The sequence below is a fragment of the Saccopteryx bilineata genome, chromosome 1, assembly GCF_036850765.1.
Source record: "Saccopteryx bilineata isolate mSacBil1 chromosome 1, mSacBil1_pri_phased_curated, whole genome shotgun sequence".
NCBI lineage: Eukaryota > Metazoa > Chordata > Mammalia > Chiroptera > Emballonuridae > Saccopteryx > Saccopteryx bilineata.
In genome coordinates this window covers 159,829,717-159,845,047 of record NC_089490.1, presented here as the reverse complement: position 1 = coordinate 159,845,047, position 15,331 = coordinate 159,829,717, and the positions used below count along the sequence as shown (strand labels likewise).

Genomic DNA, 15,331 nt, shown 5'->3' with positions numbered 1-15,331 from the left:
CATAATTTCCTCCTTACAGTGATACTGAAAATCCCTACCTACTTCCAGAGCTATTGTGGGGATTAAACAGGATATTATAGATAAAAGTTTGTGGGCTACAGCTAAAGCAATGCTGACAGAAAAACCTACATATGAAATGCTTATAATAGGAATATCGAGAAGTCTCAAATCAACAATCCTAGTACTTTAGGGTTTAGGTAGTAGACATTCTACTTTATTCCTACTATAATAACCCTACTTTTGGTTACTGAGTATATACTTCCTACTTCAAGAACCTAGAAAAAGAACAATGTAAGCAGAAGGAAAGAAACAAAAGCAGAAATCCACTCTGGCCAACCAGTTGGCTCAGGATAGAGCTTTGGACCAGTGTATGGACATCCCAGGTTCGATCCCCAGTCAGGGCACACAGGAGAAGCGACCATGTGCTTCTCACCCAGCCACCCTCCTCCTTCTCTCTCTCTTCCCTTCTCGCAGCCAGTGGCTTGACTGATTTGAGTGTTGGCCCCACATTGGACCCAGGCACTAAGGATGGCTCAGTTGATTCAAGCATGGGCCCCAGATGGGGGTTGCCACGTAGATCCCAGTCAGGGCCCATGAGGCAGTCCATCTCTCTATTACCCCTCCTGTGACTTAAAAAAAATAAAAAATAAAAAAATAAAGAACAGAAATCATTGAAATAAAAATCAGAAAAACAAGAGAAAAATCAATAAACTTGCTTTTGTTAAGAATGTTGACAAACCTGTAAGATGGACAAAGAAAAGGAAAAAGATACCAGCAACATCAAGAATGAAAAATGAACTTACCAACGTCAGGAATGAAACCAGGGATATCACTACAGTCCCTGCAGATGTGGGAGTTCAGAACAAGTCACCCCAAGATGTACTTCTCCGGTATGCTGACTTTTTGCACTAAGGGCAATTTTAGCTTCAGGCTCAAGAGAAACTTCCTACCCTCCCTAACAACATACAAGAATTTGAATTAGGAGACTTGTCCATAATAAGAATTACCAGAGATAACCTCTTTTCACCTATCTATAGGACATGACAAACTTCTATTTACTAAGTATCTGGGTTTTTTTAAATTATTTGTATTATTCTGCTCTATTTTTTATTGAATTTATTGAGGTGACACTGGTTCACAAAATCATACGTTTCAAGTGTACAACTCAATAAAATATCATCTGCATACTGTATCATATACCCATCACCCCAAACATAGTCTCATTCCATCCCCATTTATCCCCCTCTGTGCCCACCTCCACCGAAACCCCTCCCACCTGTCCCTCTGGCTATCACCACACTGTTGTCTGTGTCTATGTGCTTTATGTCTGTGTGTGTGTGTGTGTTTTAGTAATCCCTTCACCTTCTTTCATCCAGCCCCCCAAGCCCCCTCCCGTCCAATAGCTGTCAGTCTTCTTATCACCCTGCAGTGACCCTCTGAAGCCCCCAGGTACCTTACCTCACCCCTAGCTCAGGATGTCTCAGATACCCATTTCGCCTTCCTATTTTTTAACTGCTCCTACATGTAGGACTCTGACTCTCTCATGTAAGCGGGTTTCCCATATGTATTAAAGCTTGGTTATTTTCTGTTGCTAATCTGTCTCAAGTCTACTTGATTATTAGACCAGCCAAAAAAACCTTGAGGGTACACGAAAAGGAAAGTTTGTCCATCCAAATACAGGCATCAAAAAGATAATAGGCCCTGGCCACTTGGCTCAGCGGTAGAGCGTCAGCCTGGCATGCGGAAGTCCCGGGTTCGATTCCCAGCCAGGGCACACAGGAGAAGCGCCCATCTGCTTCTCCACCCCTCCCCCTCTCCTTCCTCTCTGTCTCTCTCTTCCCCTCCCGCAGCCGAGGCTCCACTGGAGCAAAAGATGGCCCGGGCGCTGGGGATGGCTCCTTGGCCTCTGCCCCAGGCGCTAGAGTGGCTCTGGTCACGACAGAGCGACGCCCCGGATAGGCAGAGCGTCGCCCCCTGGTGGGCGTGCCAGGTGTATCCCAGTCAGGCGCATGTGGGAGTCTGTCTGACTGCCTCCCCGTTTCCAGCTTCATAAAAATACAAAAAAAAAAAAAAAAAAGATAATGACAGCCTGACCAGGTGGTGGCACAGTGGATAGAGCACCAGACTGGGATGCGGAGGACCCAGGTTCAAGACTCTGAGGTCGCCACCTTGAGCACGGGCTCATTTGGCTTGAGCAAAAGCTCACCAGCTTGGACCCAAGGTCGCTGGCTCCAGCAAGGGGTTACTCGGTCTGCTGAAGGCCCACGGTCAAGGCACATATGAGAAAGCAATCAATGAACAACTAAGGTGTCACAACGAAAAACTGATAACTGATGCTTCTCATCTCTCTCCATTCCTGTCTGTCTGTCCCTATCTATCCCTCTCTCTGACTCTCTCTCTGTCCCTGTAAAAAAATAAATAAATAAATAACAGAAGACTATGAACAACTTCACACATAAATTTAACAACTTGGATGAAATGGACCAATTCCTTAAAAAATGTAAACTATGACAACTCACTCAATATAAAATAGATAGGCCTGTAATAAATAATTGACTCTGTTATTTTAAAACTTTCAGAAGAGAAATCTCCAGCTCCAGATGCTTTCACTGGAGAATTCTACTAAATGTTTAAAGAATAAACATCTATTTTACACAATCTCTTCCAGAGGAGGGAACACTTCCAGTTCATTTTATAAACCTAGCAATACCCTGACACCAAAACCAGACTAAGAGAGCACCAAAAAAATAACTATAGACAAGTATTTCTCATGAATACTTGAAATACTTAAAATATTAGTGAACAGAATTCAATAACATACGAAGAGAATTAAATTACATTGCAGTTAAGAGAGAAGTGGTAATTTAAGTAGGGAAGTTTTATTTTAATACAGTTAATCTTATCCAAAAGCATGAAAATTCTATTTATTCACACCTTCCTTTATTTCTCCTATCAGTGTTTTGTCACTCACACCACCCCCACATTTCATATTAGGTTAATTTGTATTTTATATTTTTTACTCATTCATTCTCTTGGTTTTCCATTCCAACAACTCTTTCTCCAGTTCCTTTTACCACTCCTTACAATTGTTCCTCAAGGGTTTGTTTGTCCTTTGCCCTTCTCTGCCTTCACTTACTAGAGCTGGCCAATAAGTTTCAGTTAGCCGGCCCTGGCCGGTTGGCTCAGCGGTAGAGCGTCGGCCTGGCGTGCGGGGGACCCGGGTTCGATTCCCAGCCAGGGCACAAAGGAGAAGCGCCCATTTGCTTCTCCATCCCCCCCCTCCTTCCTCTCTGTCTCTCTCTTCCCCTCCCGCAGCCAAGGCTCCATTGGAGCAAAGATGGCCCAGGCGCTGGGGATGGCTCCTTGGCCTCTGCTTCAGGCGCTAGAGTGGCTCTGGTTGCAGCAGAGCGACGCCCTGGAGGGGCAGAGCATCGCCCCTGGTGGGCGTGCTGGTGGATCCCGGCCGGGCGCATACGGGAGTCTGTCTGACTGTCTCTCCCCGTTTCCAGCTTCAGAAAAAAAAAAAAAAAGAAAAAAAAGTTTCAGTTAGCCGCCCTAAATGGATAACCCTGAGATTTACCTCTCTAACCCTGACCTCCCTCTTGATATATCTTTACCAGTGGTGAGCAACACAGACATCCACACCTTAATGTTCCAACATCAGCAAAGGTACATCTCCTAGAAGGTTACAGTCGTGTCTTCTCCCAGCAAAGAGGAAAAGAAAATTTCAAAATACTTGTACATAGAGATTTATCATTCAGATAATAGTCAATGCCCTACTCTTTCCCTAATCAAAAATGATGTTTGCTCATAAACGGAAAGTAGAATTCTGTATCTGCTAACAGCTCACTTAAGGGCTTAAAACAAGCTATGTACCTGGAAAGCTAAAATGGTAAATAATTCAAAAGTCCAAGTGGTGAGCTGAGAAGTCAGCTGGGGTAGAGCTGCAATTCAGAGTTCTGCATATGCTCCAGTCTCCCTTCATCTTCGCAGCATGCCGGTGCCCTCTGTTACTTCCTCCACTTTGCAGAGCCCTCTCCTCACCATTCCTTATCACAAAGGCAAACTGTCTATCACAGGAACATGCATCCTACTGACTTCTCTTCAAATTAAAACACTCTGATACTGAAACTTCCTATCATGGATTTGGGATATCTGTTTATTTCAGTGTCAATGCCTTTGGATAAGCTGTATAGCCTTCTTCATACAAAAGCAAAACTGAACTGAACTGAACGAAAGTAAAACACTCCATGGAGGAAATGAAAGAAAGCAGAAGGGAAGAAATAAGGGAACTGCTGGTTCCATCTGGATGGCTGTTATGCATTAATTACATCTAAAAGATATGGAGAATGGGAGAAAAAGAGAGAAGCTAGACACTTTCCAGATGTTCCCAAATGAAACCAACTGACTTTAATGTTTTAAATAATTATAATAGGTAACATTTGTTGAATTTTTACGTGTGCCAGGTTATACCTTAACATAGTTAATGTTCACATCAATCCTATGATGTAGATACTAGGGTTATACCCATCTTACACATGAAGAAAACAAAACACAGAGCTTAGGTAATTTGCCCAAGGTCATCCATACTGAGTAAAACTTGGATTCAGATCAAAGCAGTTCTAGCTGTAAGGCCCACATCAATGTGTTAATCATTATGGTAAACTGCCTGTGACAGTTAAGGAACACAGTGCACACTCATATCATGCATAAATTACTCTTAAATTATCCTTATTACTCCTCTCCAGTGCAACTATGGACAACGATTAGTTAAAATTAAGACGCATGGCAAAACTACTCCAAAACCTAAAGCCATCTCTATATTCATAAGTATTTATTTATGTGGACAAAGAAGGGACCACATACTGAACCTGACAAGCTCAGCAGAGACCCGTACAGTGGGTCTACCAAACTCAGAAACCAAATGTAACCATACAGAGTGGCCTGAACATAAAAATTCCTAACTAAAAGCAGGTAACAGTAGTCATGTCCTAGCCCTGTAGCTTTCTTGACAGAGGTCTTTACGTTAAGTGAGCCTGTCTAGTGTCTTTTTGCATTTAAGATAACATACTGTTAAATGTAAGCATACCATGACTTTGAAATGTAAGAGTAATCTTCATTTCCAGACCCCTCACAGCACCACTGCACCAGAACACAGGATAACAGAACCCCTCATTGTTATCTTGTTCCCCAAATACCATCTCTCTGTGCTGTAAATGTTAACTGTCCTGTACTCACCAATGTAAAAGAAGTGTGTTTCTCCATTTTGCCTTTTATCCAAGCCGAGATACCTGCTTTGCTTCTCCCACCCCCTTAATCTACCACCAATGGATTTCCTATAGCCCACCTTACAGCTAATCTTTTGAGTCTAATGTATAAAATAAGCTGCAGAATGGCCATTTTGCAGAGCATTTATCTCAATCAGTTGAGATTTTGCTTCCTAGCAGTTGTCAGTTTGGCTTAAATAACCTCATAAAAATTCTCTATTGGTTTGGATATTTCTTACATCAACATCTGCTAAACAAACAAGAAAACAATATACTCAGCAAAATATCTTTACCTGTGTACCTATGACCTACCTGTGTATCTGTGTATGTGTCATACTAATTTCTCTTTTTCATTTACAGTAAGTCAAATAGGCACAATTTCATTACAACCCACGTCAGGTTCTATACAGAACTGTATGCACATTGTTACTGTTATATCTATTGCCACAAGCCCTTCAAATTAGGTAAAGAGGCCCTGGCTGGTGACTCAGTGGATAGAGTATTGGCTCAGCATATGGACTTCTTGGGTTCAATTCCCAGTCAGGGCACACAGGAGAAACAACCATCTGTATCTCTCCCCCTTCTTCTTCTCCTTCTCTCCCTCTCCCCCTCCTGCAGCCAGTGGCTCAACTGGTTCGAGCGTCAGCCCCGGGCACTAAAAATAGCTCAGTACTTGAGCATCAGCCCAAGATGGGGGGGGGGGGTGTCAAGTAGATGCTGGTCAGGATGCATGTGGAAGTCTGCCTCACTAATCTCCCGCCTCTCACCTAAAAAAAAAAAAAAGAAAAGAAAAGGTAAAGACAATTCTGTACAGGAAATTATTTCCAAAAGGTTGTTAAAAGCCACATTTCAGGTGTTTTGTTTTGTTTTAAATGCAAACATCCCAAAAGAACATCATTTCCTGATTTCCTACTAAGCATAAACATGACTAACAGCCTATTTTAGCAAAGTAGTACCTAGTTCAAAAATCAGGAAGCCTTTGCCCTGGCCAGTTAGCTCAGTTGGTTGGAGCATTGTCCTAAAGCACAGAGATTGCCAGTTCGACCCCCAGCCAGGGCACATACAAGAACAGATCGATGTTCCTATCTATCTGTCTCTCTCTCTCTCTCCCACTCCTTCCTCTCTCACTAAGATCAATAAATAAACATTTAAAATAAAACTCTCTTCAGGCCCTGGCCGGTTGGCTCAGTGGTAGAGCGTCGGCCTGGCATGCAGAAGTCCTGGGTTCGATTCCCGGCCAGGGCACACAGGAGAAGCGCCCATCTGCTTCTCCACCCCTCCCCCTCTCCTTCCTCTCTGTCTCTCTCTTCCCCTCCCGAAGATGAGGTTCCCTTGGAGCAAAGATGGCCCGGGCGCTGGGGATGGCTCCTTGGCCTCTGCCCCAGGTGCTAGAGTGGCTCTGGTCGCAACAGAGCGACGCCTTGGAGGGGCAGAGCATCGCCCCCTGGTGGGCGTGCCGGGTGGATCCCGGTCGGGCGCATGCGGGAGTCTGTCTGACTGTCTCTCCCCATTTCCAGCTTCAGGGGGAAAAAAAAAACCTCTCTTCAGATGATTTAGGACCCAAAGTATCACACACACACACATGTAAAGCCAGTACCCTTGGCCTCCATCACAGCCACCAGGCCAATGCAGATTTGCATTAGATTCGGACAGACGGTAATGAAACAATGGAGCCAAGAACTGGTGGGCCATCATCTTTAATCCTAGCTTGCACCCGGTGGGCAAGTAAAAGCACACTGGGCTCCAAAACCCAATCATTCAGTGCTCACAAAGCTACTGACTTATCCAAGTTTCCTAAAATCAAAGGTTTCTAGCTCACTAGCCTTATTCACCTCTGTTCCCCATCTCCTTCTCTCTGCACAAACTCTACACAAACTGGCTTCTCCTTCTGCATTCTGACATCTTGGCTGCTTCTCCTGGCCTCCTCCAAGTGGCCTTTATCTGCTCTTCTCTCTGCTCTCTCCTCTAATGCTAATAATCTCAGGAACCGAGAGAGCAAGCTCCCAGTCTGCCCCCGTTTTATAGTGTAGAAATCAAAACCTTTAATCCAATATACAAATAAGGAAGTCTCTGATACAAAGTCACTTATCTGAGGCATAATGGGATTCCTCATGAGAGCGCATCACCCTACATCATGCAACAGTCAAGGGTGTGGGGAAAAGCTTAGTCTTGAAACTAAGCCTTAGGCCTGCTTACAGCCTGTCCCCCACACCCAATACAAACTATAAGCGAGCAAACATATATATCATATTTACAAACTTATTTGACCAACAACACACACACACATACACACTTACTTTTAGGACCCAAAGTATCTCTCTCTCTCTCTCTCTCTCTCTCACACACACACACACACACACACACACACACACAAATCAAAATCAGGTAAGCCCTAGCCAATACCTCAGTTGACTAGAGCAGTGATCCCCAACCTTTTTTGGGCCACGGACCGGTTTAATGTCAGAAAATACTATTTTCACAGACCGGCCTTTAGGGTGGGACGGATAAATGTATCACATGACCGAGACAAGCGTCAAGAGTGAGTCTTAGACAGATATAAGAGGGAATCTGGTCATTTTTTAAAAATTAAAACATCGTTCAGACTTAAATATAAATAAAACGGAAATAATGTAAGTTATTTATTTTTTCTCTATAGACCGGCACCAAATAGCCCACGGACCGGTACCAGTCCGCGGCCCGGGGATTGGGGACCATTGGACTAGAGCCTAGTCGGGAAGCACAGAGGTTGCTAGTTCAATCCCTGGTCAGGGCACATACAAGAACTATCAATACTCCTGTCTGTGTGTGTCTCTGTCTCCTTCATCTCTCTCTAAAATCAATAAAATAAACCTTTAAAATTTTTTTTAAAAAAAGGAAGCACTGGCCCTGGCCGGTTGGCTCAGCGGTAGAGCGTCGGCCTGGCATGCGGGGGACCAGGGTTTGATTCCTGGCTAGGGCATATAGGAGAAGCGCCCATTTGCTTCTCCACCCCCCCTCCTTCCTCTCTGTCTCTCTCTTCCCCTCCTGCAAACAAGGCTCCATTGGAGCAAAGATGGCCCGGGCGCTGGGGATGGCTCCTTGGCCTCTGGTCACGGCAGAGTGACGCCCCGGAGGGGCAGAGCATCCCCCCTGGTGGGCAGAGCGTAGCCCCTGGTGGGCGTGCCGGGTGGATCCCGGTTGGGCGCATGCGGGAGTCTGTCTGACTGTCTCTCCCCGTTTCCAGCTTCAGAAAAATACAAAAAAAAAAAAAAAAAAAGGAAGCACTAAAACAAATTTCCCAATACTATCACTATTCTTAAGACTCTGACGTCTCTCTTCTATTGTTCAAAATAACAAAACGCATTTTCCAGGGAAGCTAACTGTAGATAAATAATGACTCATAAGAACTGCATTTAGGCATTCGCCAGTTACAAGAGATCAAAGCCATGTGTTTTTCATGATACAACAATCACAGTAGTTCATTTACTGGATACACCTAACCAAGTCATAAAATAAGGGAAGTATAGGCATACTTCAGAGATACTGAGGGTTTGGCTCCACGTCACCGCAATAAAGCAAGTCAGAACCCTTTTGCTGGGGGAGGGTCTTGCCTATAATTTGTAAAAAAAAAAAACCTGTGAAATGCAAAAAATCAAAGCGCAATAAAACAAGGTACATCTATAGAAAATTGTCAGCAATTAAAAACGAAAACCTGCCCTGGCTGGTTGGCTCAGTGGTAGAGTGTCAGCCTGGTGTGCAGGAGTCCCAGGTTCGATTCTCAGCCAGGGCACACAGGAGAAGCGCCCATCTGCTTCTCCATCCCTCCCCCTCTTCTTCCTCTCTGTCTCTCTCTTCCCCTCCCGCAGCCAAGGCTCCATTGGAGAAAAGTTGGCCCGGGCACTGAGGATGGCTCTGTGGCCTCTGCCTCAGGTGCTAGAATGGCTCTGGTTGCAACAGAGCAACACCCCAGATTGGCAGAGCATCGCCCCCTGGTGGGCGTGCAGGGTGTATCCCGGTCGGGCGCATGCGGGAGTCTGTCTGCCTCTGCGTTTCCAACTTCAGAAAAATAGAAATAACAACAAAAAAACAAACAAAAAAACAAAAACCAGATAAGAGATGAAAGTCAAGATTATGATACAATCACAGAACCTGAGTTGAGCCACCAGTTACAGGGCTTTTAGAAAGAGAAAAACAAATATCCTTTCGACTCAACAACATATTTCTAAGTACAAAGATGTTCCACAAATTCCACTAGCAAACAAATCACAAAATACACAAAAGGATCTCATCAATAAGTTATAAGCATTCCTTCCACTGCTCAGGCGTATATAGGTAGTAACAAGTAAACTAAGACTATTGACTAGGTCATCTGTTTAGTCAGCAATAAACCTGAACCTGCAAGTCTTATCTCCCAGAATAGGTCCTCAATTTGAAAATTAGGCCACATCTGATGTCTTTCCCTTCCCACCAGTTTGATAACATTCCACAAATCAAAATCGTTATGTCTCACCAGTCAGTTTCTAACTAGAGTTACAATTCAGATTCACAACTCATTTAAGAATTTTTTCAGACAATAAATGCAGGCCAACGCAAAATCAACTGAATCAGAAATTCCAAGTGTGGGGCCCCGCTGCCTGTAGTTTGACAAAGCTCCCAGATGATTTTAACACAGGGCACACAACTCTGGCACGAAACCATTGGTCTAACAAAGAACTAATGGCAATCAGACAGATGACATCTGAATCAATGTAATTTTAGACAGCTAAGTAAGACAAACAGCAATATACCTTATTCATATAGGAAGTCAACAAACTACATCCTGCCCCTTTGGAAGATGTGGGGGGTAGGAGAAACTTTCCACTTGTTATAACTGTATTTATATTACAGTGTACACGAGGTAACACATTTTACATATGTCATCTCATTTAATTCTTACATCAACCATCTCAGGGTAGGCACTGTAATTTCAACAACAGATAAAGAAGTGAATCACTAACCTAGATGAAACTTGTGTGAGGCCATACAGCAAGCAAACTGAGGTGCCCAGATACAAATCCAGGTCTGTCTGACCTGACCTGCTCAGTCATTTACTACTTGTTTACTTCAAAGATTGATTTTTGTCTTCATTCATTCTACAATACGCATGCATTATTTTTATAAATAAAAAAATATTATCTTGCTGCAATCACTTCAAGGCACACTATATTCCAGTGAACACATGAATAATCAGAAAGTAAAACAGCCTTATTGCTAATATGGACAGTTTTAGTGGTCTGGATAAAAGATCAAACTGGCTTTCTCACTGCTAAAGTGATGTCTTACAAATACAGAAATGAGGGAAGACTAAAATAATACCTGTAGTGTTCCATTAGAACCTGAAGTATCAGTGTGAATACATGACCTAAGAAGACTCCTTGAATAAGCAGCTGATTTCAGAACTAGACAAGCAAAGCAAAATAGAGGCTGGAAAATCTTCTTTTGCCAAAATAGAGATGTAGTCAAAGAAAGTAGGGCATATAAAAAAAAAAGACACTAGATCCAGTTTGAAGGGATCCCACTGGATAAATCTGGGACACTGGCTATCTAAATAAATATCAACAAATTACCAATAAATGAAAAAACCATGTATTCATAATCAAATAAATTAATAATTAAGTATACAAAGAAGGAGAAGGAAAAATTATTCATTTGGAGAATTCTACCCAATAAATATACAGAAATGGCAGAATGATGGAGATTTTAAAACTGTCATTTAGTGAGCATCAAATTAATAACTATTTCAGGAAAGATTCAGAAATGGATGCTAAGATTCATTGGTAAAAGGTTGAGAAACAGGACATAAAAATTATATATTGTGGACCCTTAGAAAGAAGATACCTACTGAGAAGGGCTCCTGGTGGCTTAGTGATCTCAAAATTAAAAGAGCCTAGCATCTGTTTCTAAACAAGGGCCTCTCCTGCAAACCACATTTCAGGATTCAGAAGCCTTCACTGAACAGCCTCCCTACACTGTGTTCCTGCCACCTGAACAAGCCCTTATAAAGGACTTCCTGGAATTGTACTTCAACCAATAGGCCTGAGATTATCCCTGTCCAACTGGAGCTGCACAGCTTTAGTCCCCCATTGGCATCTTCACCAACCAATCAGAGTGGCTTAATTCTGACCAATTAGGACAATACCTTTTGGACCAATCAAACTGTGAGAATTAGGAGTGATCATTCTCATGAGGACAGACCAATCAAAGGCCAGGGGCTAGGACTTCTATCTATATAAGCCAGGTCCCCTCTGGCTCAGAAAAGGGTTTTTTCCTTACCTCAAAGGACTGTGTTTTCCCTGCTTAAGTTGAAACACAGAAGATGAAATGCTGAAGACACCTTGCTGGAGCAGAACAGAAGAGCAGCCAGACTAAAGCGGAGGGGAGCAGAGCAGAGGGGAGCAGAGCAGAACAGAGCTGCCTGGCCAGAGGGGGTTCTGGAAGCTGTGCTGCTTCACAACTGAGCTGTAACACTATTGAGCTTATAGCCCAGTCGTTTTACAACTGAGCTGTTTGCACTGAATAAAGTTTCCTTTCTTACCACGCCCCAAACTGGGGATTCCTGTTGGCTTTGAATTAGCACCAGAGAGAGGTAGCTAAAGCAAGAATGACAAAAGGTTAGAATTGGGAAATGTGGGCCCTGGCCAAACAGTTCAGTTGGTTAGTGTCATCCCAAAGCACAGAGGTTGCCAGTTTGATCCCCGGTCAAGGCACATACAGGAACTGATCAATGTTCCTGTCTCTCTCCCCTCTCCCCTTTCTCACTAAAATTAAAAATTAAAAAATTTTTAAAGTTGGGAAATATGGGTGAAGAGTATGTGGAAATTCCTCATTCTACTTTTACAACTGGACCATAAATTATGTAAAAATAAAGTTATAAAAATGGGGAAGGGAAGTATAGCACACTAGAGTTTTCAATAAATGAGGTGACAGCTCTTGGGGAAGAAAATCAAGTCAGGCTTCTGCATGACAAACTAAATCCAAAGCTAAGTCCCAGGTGGATTCATGAGGTAACTAATAAATGAAACCATAAAAAGAGCAAAAGAAATACATACAAGTAACTTCATCTCAAGGTAAGTACAGCCACTTTTTTTTTTTACATTTTTTTGTTTTATTACAGAGACAGAGAGATAGAGACAGACAGACAGGAACAGAGAGAAATGAGAAGCATCAATCATCAGTTTTTCGTTGCGACACCTTAGTTGTTCATTGATTGCTTTCTCATATGTGCCTTGACCGTGGGGCTACAGCAGACCGAGTAACCCCTTGCTGGAGCCAGCGACCTTGGGTCCAAGCTGGTGAGCTTTTTTTGCTCAAGCCAGATGAGCCCGCGCTCAAGCTGGCGACCTTGGGGTCTCGAACCTGGGTCCTCTACATCCCAGCCTGACGCTCTACCCACTGCACCACCTCCTGGTCAGGCATTAATACAGCCACTTTTACAGCAATGCAAGCAAAAGCAGAATCTATTAAAAAATAAAATAAAAAAATTCAAAAGATTTGACTACATTAAGTATCAAAGGATTCTATATATTAGATTCAATGAAAAGACTGAGGGGAGCATTTGCAACATGACATCACTTTAACAGAAGTAAAGGCAATACAACTGTTGTAAACAGGAAATTAAACAAAAAGAAGGGGTCCAGGCCTAACCTGTTGTGGTGCAGTGGATAAAGCGTCGACCTGGAATGCTGAGGTTGCTGGTTCAAAACCCTGCACTTGTATGGTTAAGGCACATATAGGTGTTGATGCTTCCTGCTCCTCCTCCCTTTCTCTTTCTCTCTCTCTCTTTCTCTCCCACTCTCTCTCCTCTCTAAAATGAATAAATAAAAATTATTTTAAAAATTAAAAAATTTGAAAAAGGGGTCCAAATGATAAATATTTTTAAATATTTAATCATCCTAGCAATCAAAGAAATGCACATTTAAAACCAGATACAGTGACATTTTCCATCCATAACTCAACAAAGAATTGTAAAATTATAACATCTGGAGCTATCCAGGATCAAGGGTTACACTCCCACACTTGGCACCTAGGAGTGAAAATTGGCACACCTTTCTGGAAAACAATTTGGCAGTAAGTAATAAAAGCCCTGAAACTGTGTTTACCCTCTGACCCTACATTCCCATTTCCAGAAACTATTAAGAAAGAATCAAGAATGAGAAAAAAGACTTATTTGGCTTCGAGAATATTCACACTAGAAAATTACAAAGTACCGGTATACAACTTACTAAGGCACAGTACATCTCTATACTATGCAGGCAGCTGCAGTAACAAGTATTCTTATATTGTATTAGTAGGAAGATAAACTGAAAAGTTATTTGCCCCTTGTAACCAAGTCTTGAAAATGTAGCGTATTTCCCCATGTATAAGATGCTCCCATGTATAACATCCACCTTAATTTTGGGGCCAGAAATTTGAAATTAAAAAAAGTATTACAAAAAAAAAAAAAAAAGGTATTACATAGCCCTGGCCGGTTGGCTCAGCGGTAGAGCGTCGGCCTAGCGTGCAGAGGACCCGGGTTCGATTCCCAGCCAGGGCACACAGGAGAAGCGCCCATTTGCTTCTCCACCCCTCCGCAGCACCTTCCTCTCTGTCTCTCTCTTCCCCTCCCGCAGCCGAGGCTCCACTGGAGCAAAGATGGCCCGGGCGCTGGGGATGGCTCTGTGGCCTCTGCCTCAGGTGCTAGAGTGGCTCTGGTCGCAACATGGCGACGCCCAGGATGGGCAGAGCATCGCCCCCTGGTGGGCAGAGCATCGCCCCATGGTGGGCGTGCCGGGTGGATCCCGGTAGGGCGCATGCGGGAGTCTGTCTGACTGTCTCTCCCTGTTTCCAGCTTCAGAAAAATGGAAAAAAAAAAAAAGTATTACATAAAGTTATTGAACTCAAGTTTTATTCATCATAAAATTCATACAACTCCTCATCACTGTCAAAACTCCCATCCATTAGCTTGTCCTCATCTCTGTCTGATAACGAATCACTGTTTTCATATATTGCCCTCATCCTCAGTTCCATCTATGGCATTAGAAATGCCACAATCACTGTATATGATGCACCCAGTTTTTCGACCCCAAATTTTTCAAAAAAAGATGTGTCTTATATATGGGGAAATATGCTATATATTTTCGACCCAGCAATTTCACTTTCTAAGAATATATTCTATGTGAACCAAGATATGTATTATAAAGATGTAATCACCACAATATTCTTTATAATCAAAAATATATATGTATGTAAGTCAAATGTCCAAGAATTAGAAGTGAGGCAAAATATAAAGTGCGACAAATCCATGACATTAATATAAACAGCATGCTGTCAATAGCTTTTCAATCATTTTAAAGAAAATGGGGACATGTTCACAATATAGTGTGTCCGTAAAGTCATGGTGCACTTTTGACCGGTCACAGAAATGCAACAAAAGACGATAGAAATGTGAAATCTGCACCAAATAAAAGGAAAACCCTCCCAGTTTCTGTAGGATGATGTGGCAGGCAGCATGTGCGCCTGTGCAGATAGATGATGATGTAACACCAAGTACACAGCAGAACAGCCCACAGCCATGCCAGTCTAGATGTGGACGGTACAGAGGAAAGTTCAGTGTGTTCTATGGCTCGCTAAATTCAAATCCGTGACCAAAGTGCAACGTGAATATCGGCGCGTTTATAACGAAGCGCCACCACAAAGGAATAACATTACTCGGTGGAATAAGCAGTTGAAGGAAACAGGCTGTTTGGTGGAGAAAACCCGTTCTGGTAGGCCATCAGTCAGTGACGGGTCTGTAGAGGCTATGCAGGGGTCCCCAAACTTTTTTCACAGGGGACCAGTTCACTGTCCCTCAGACCACGTTGGAGGGCCAGACTATAAAAAAAACTATGAACAAATCCCTATGCACACTGCACATATCTTATTTTAAAGTAAAATACAAAACGGGAACAAATACAATATTTAAAATAAAGAACAAGTAAATTTAAAGCAACAAACTGACCAGTATTTCAATGGGAATTATGCTCCTCTCACTGACCACCAATGAAAGAGGTGCCCCTTCCAGAAGTGCA

At 42.9% G+C, this 15,331-nt stretch overlaps 1 protein-coding gene across 6 annotated transcripts in view; it reads right to left on the bottom strand.

The window, feature by feature from the left end:
* EXTL3 (exostosin like glycosyltransferase 3) overlaps nucleotides 1-15,331 on the bottom strand; it is a 165,663-nt gene that overhangs the window by 67,331 nt on the left and 83,001 nt on the right. The window lies entirely within an intron of this gene.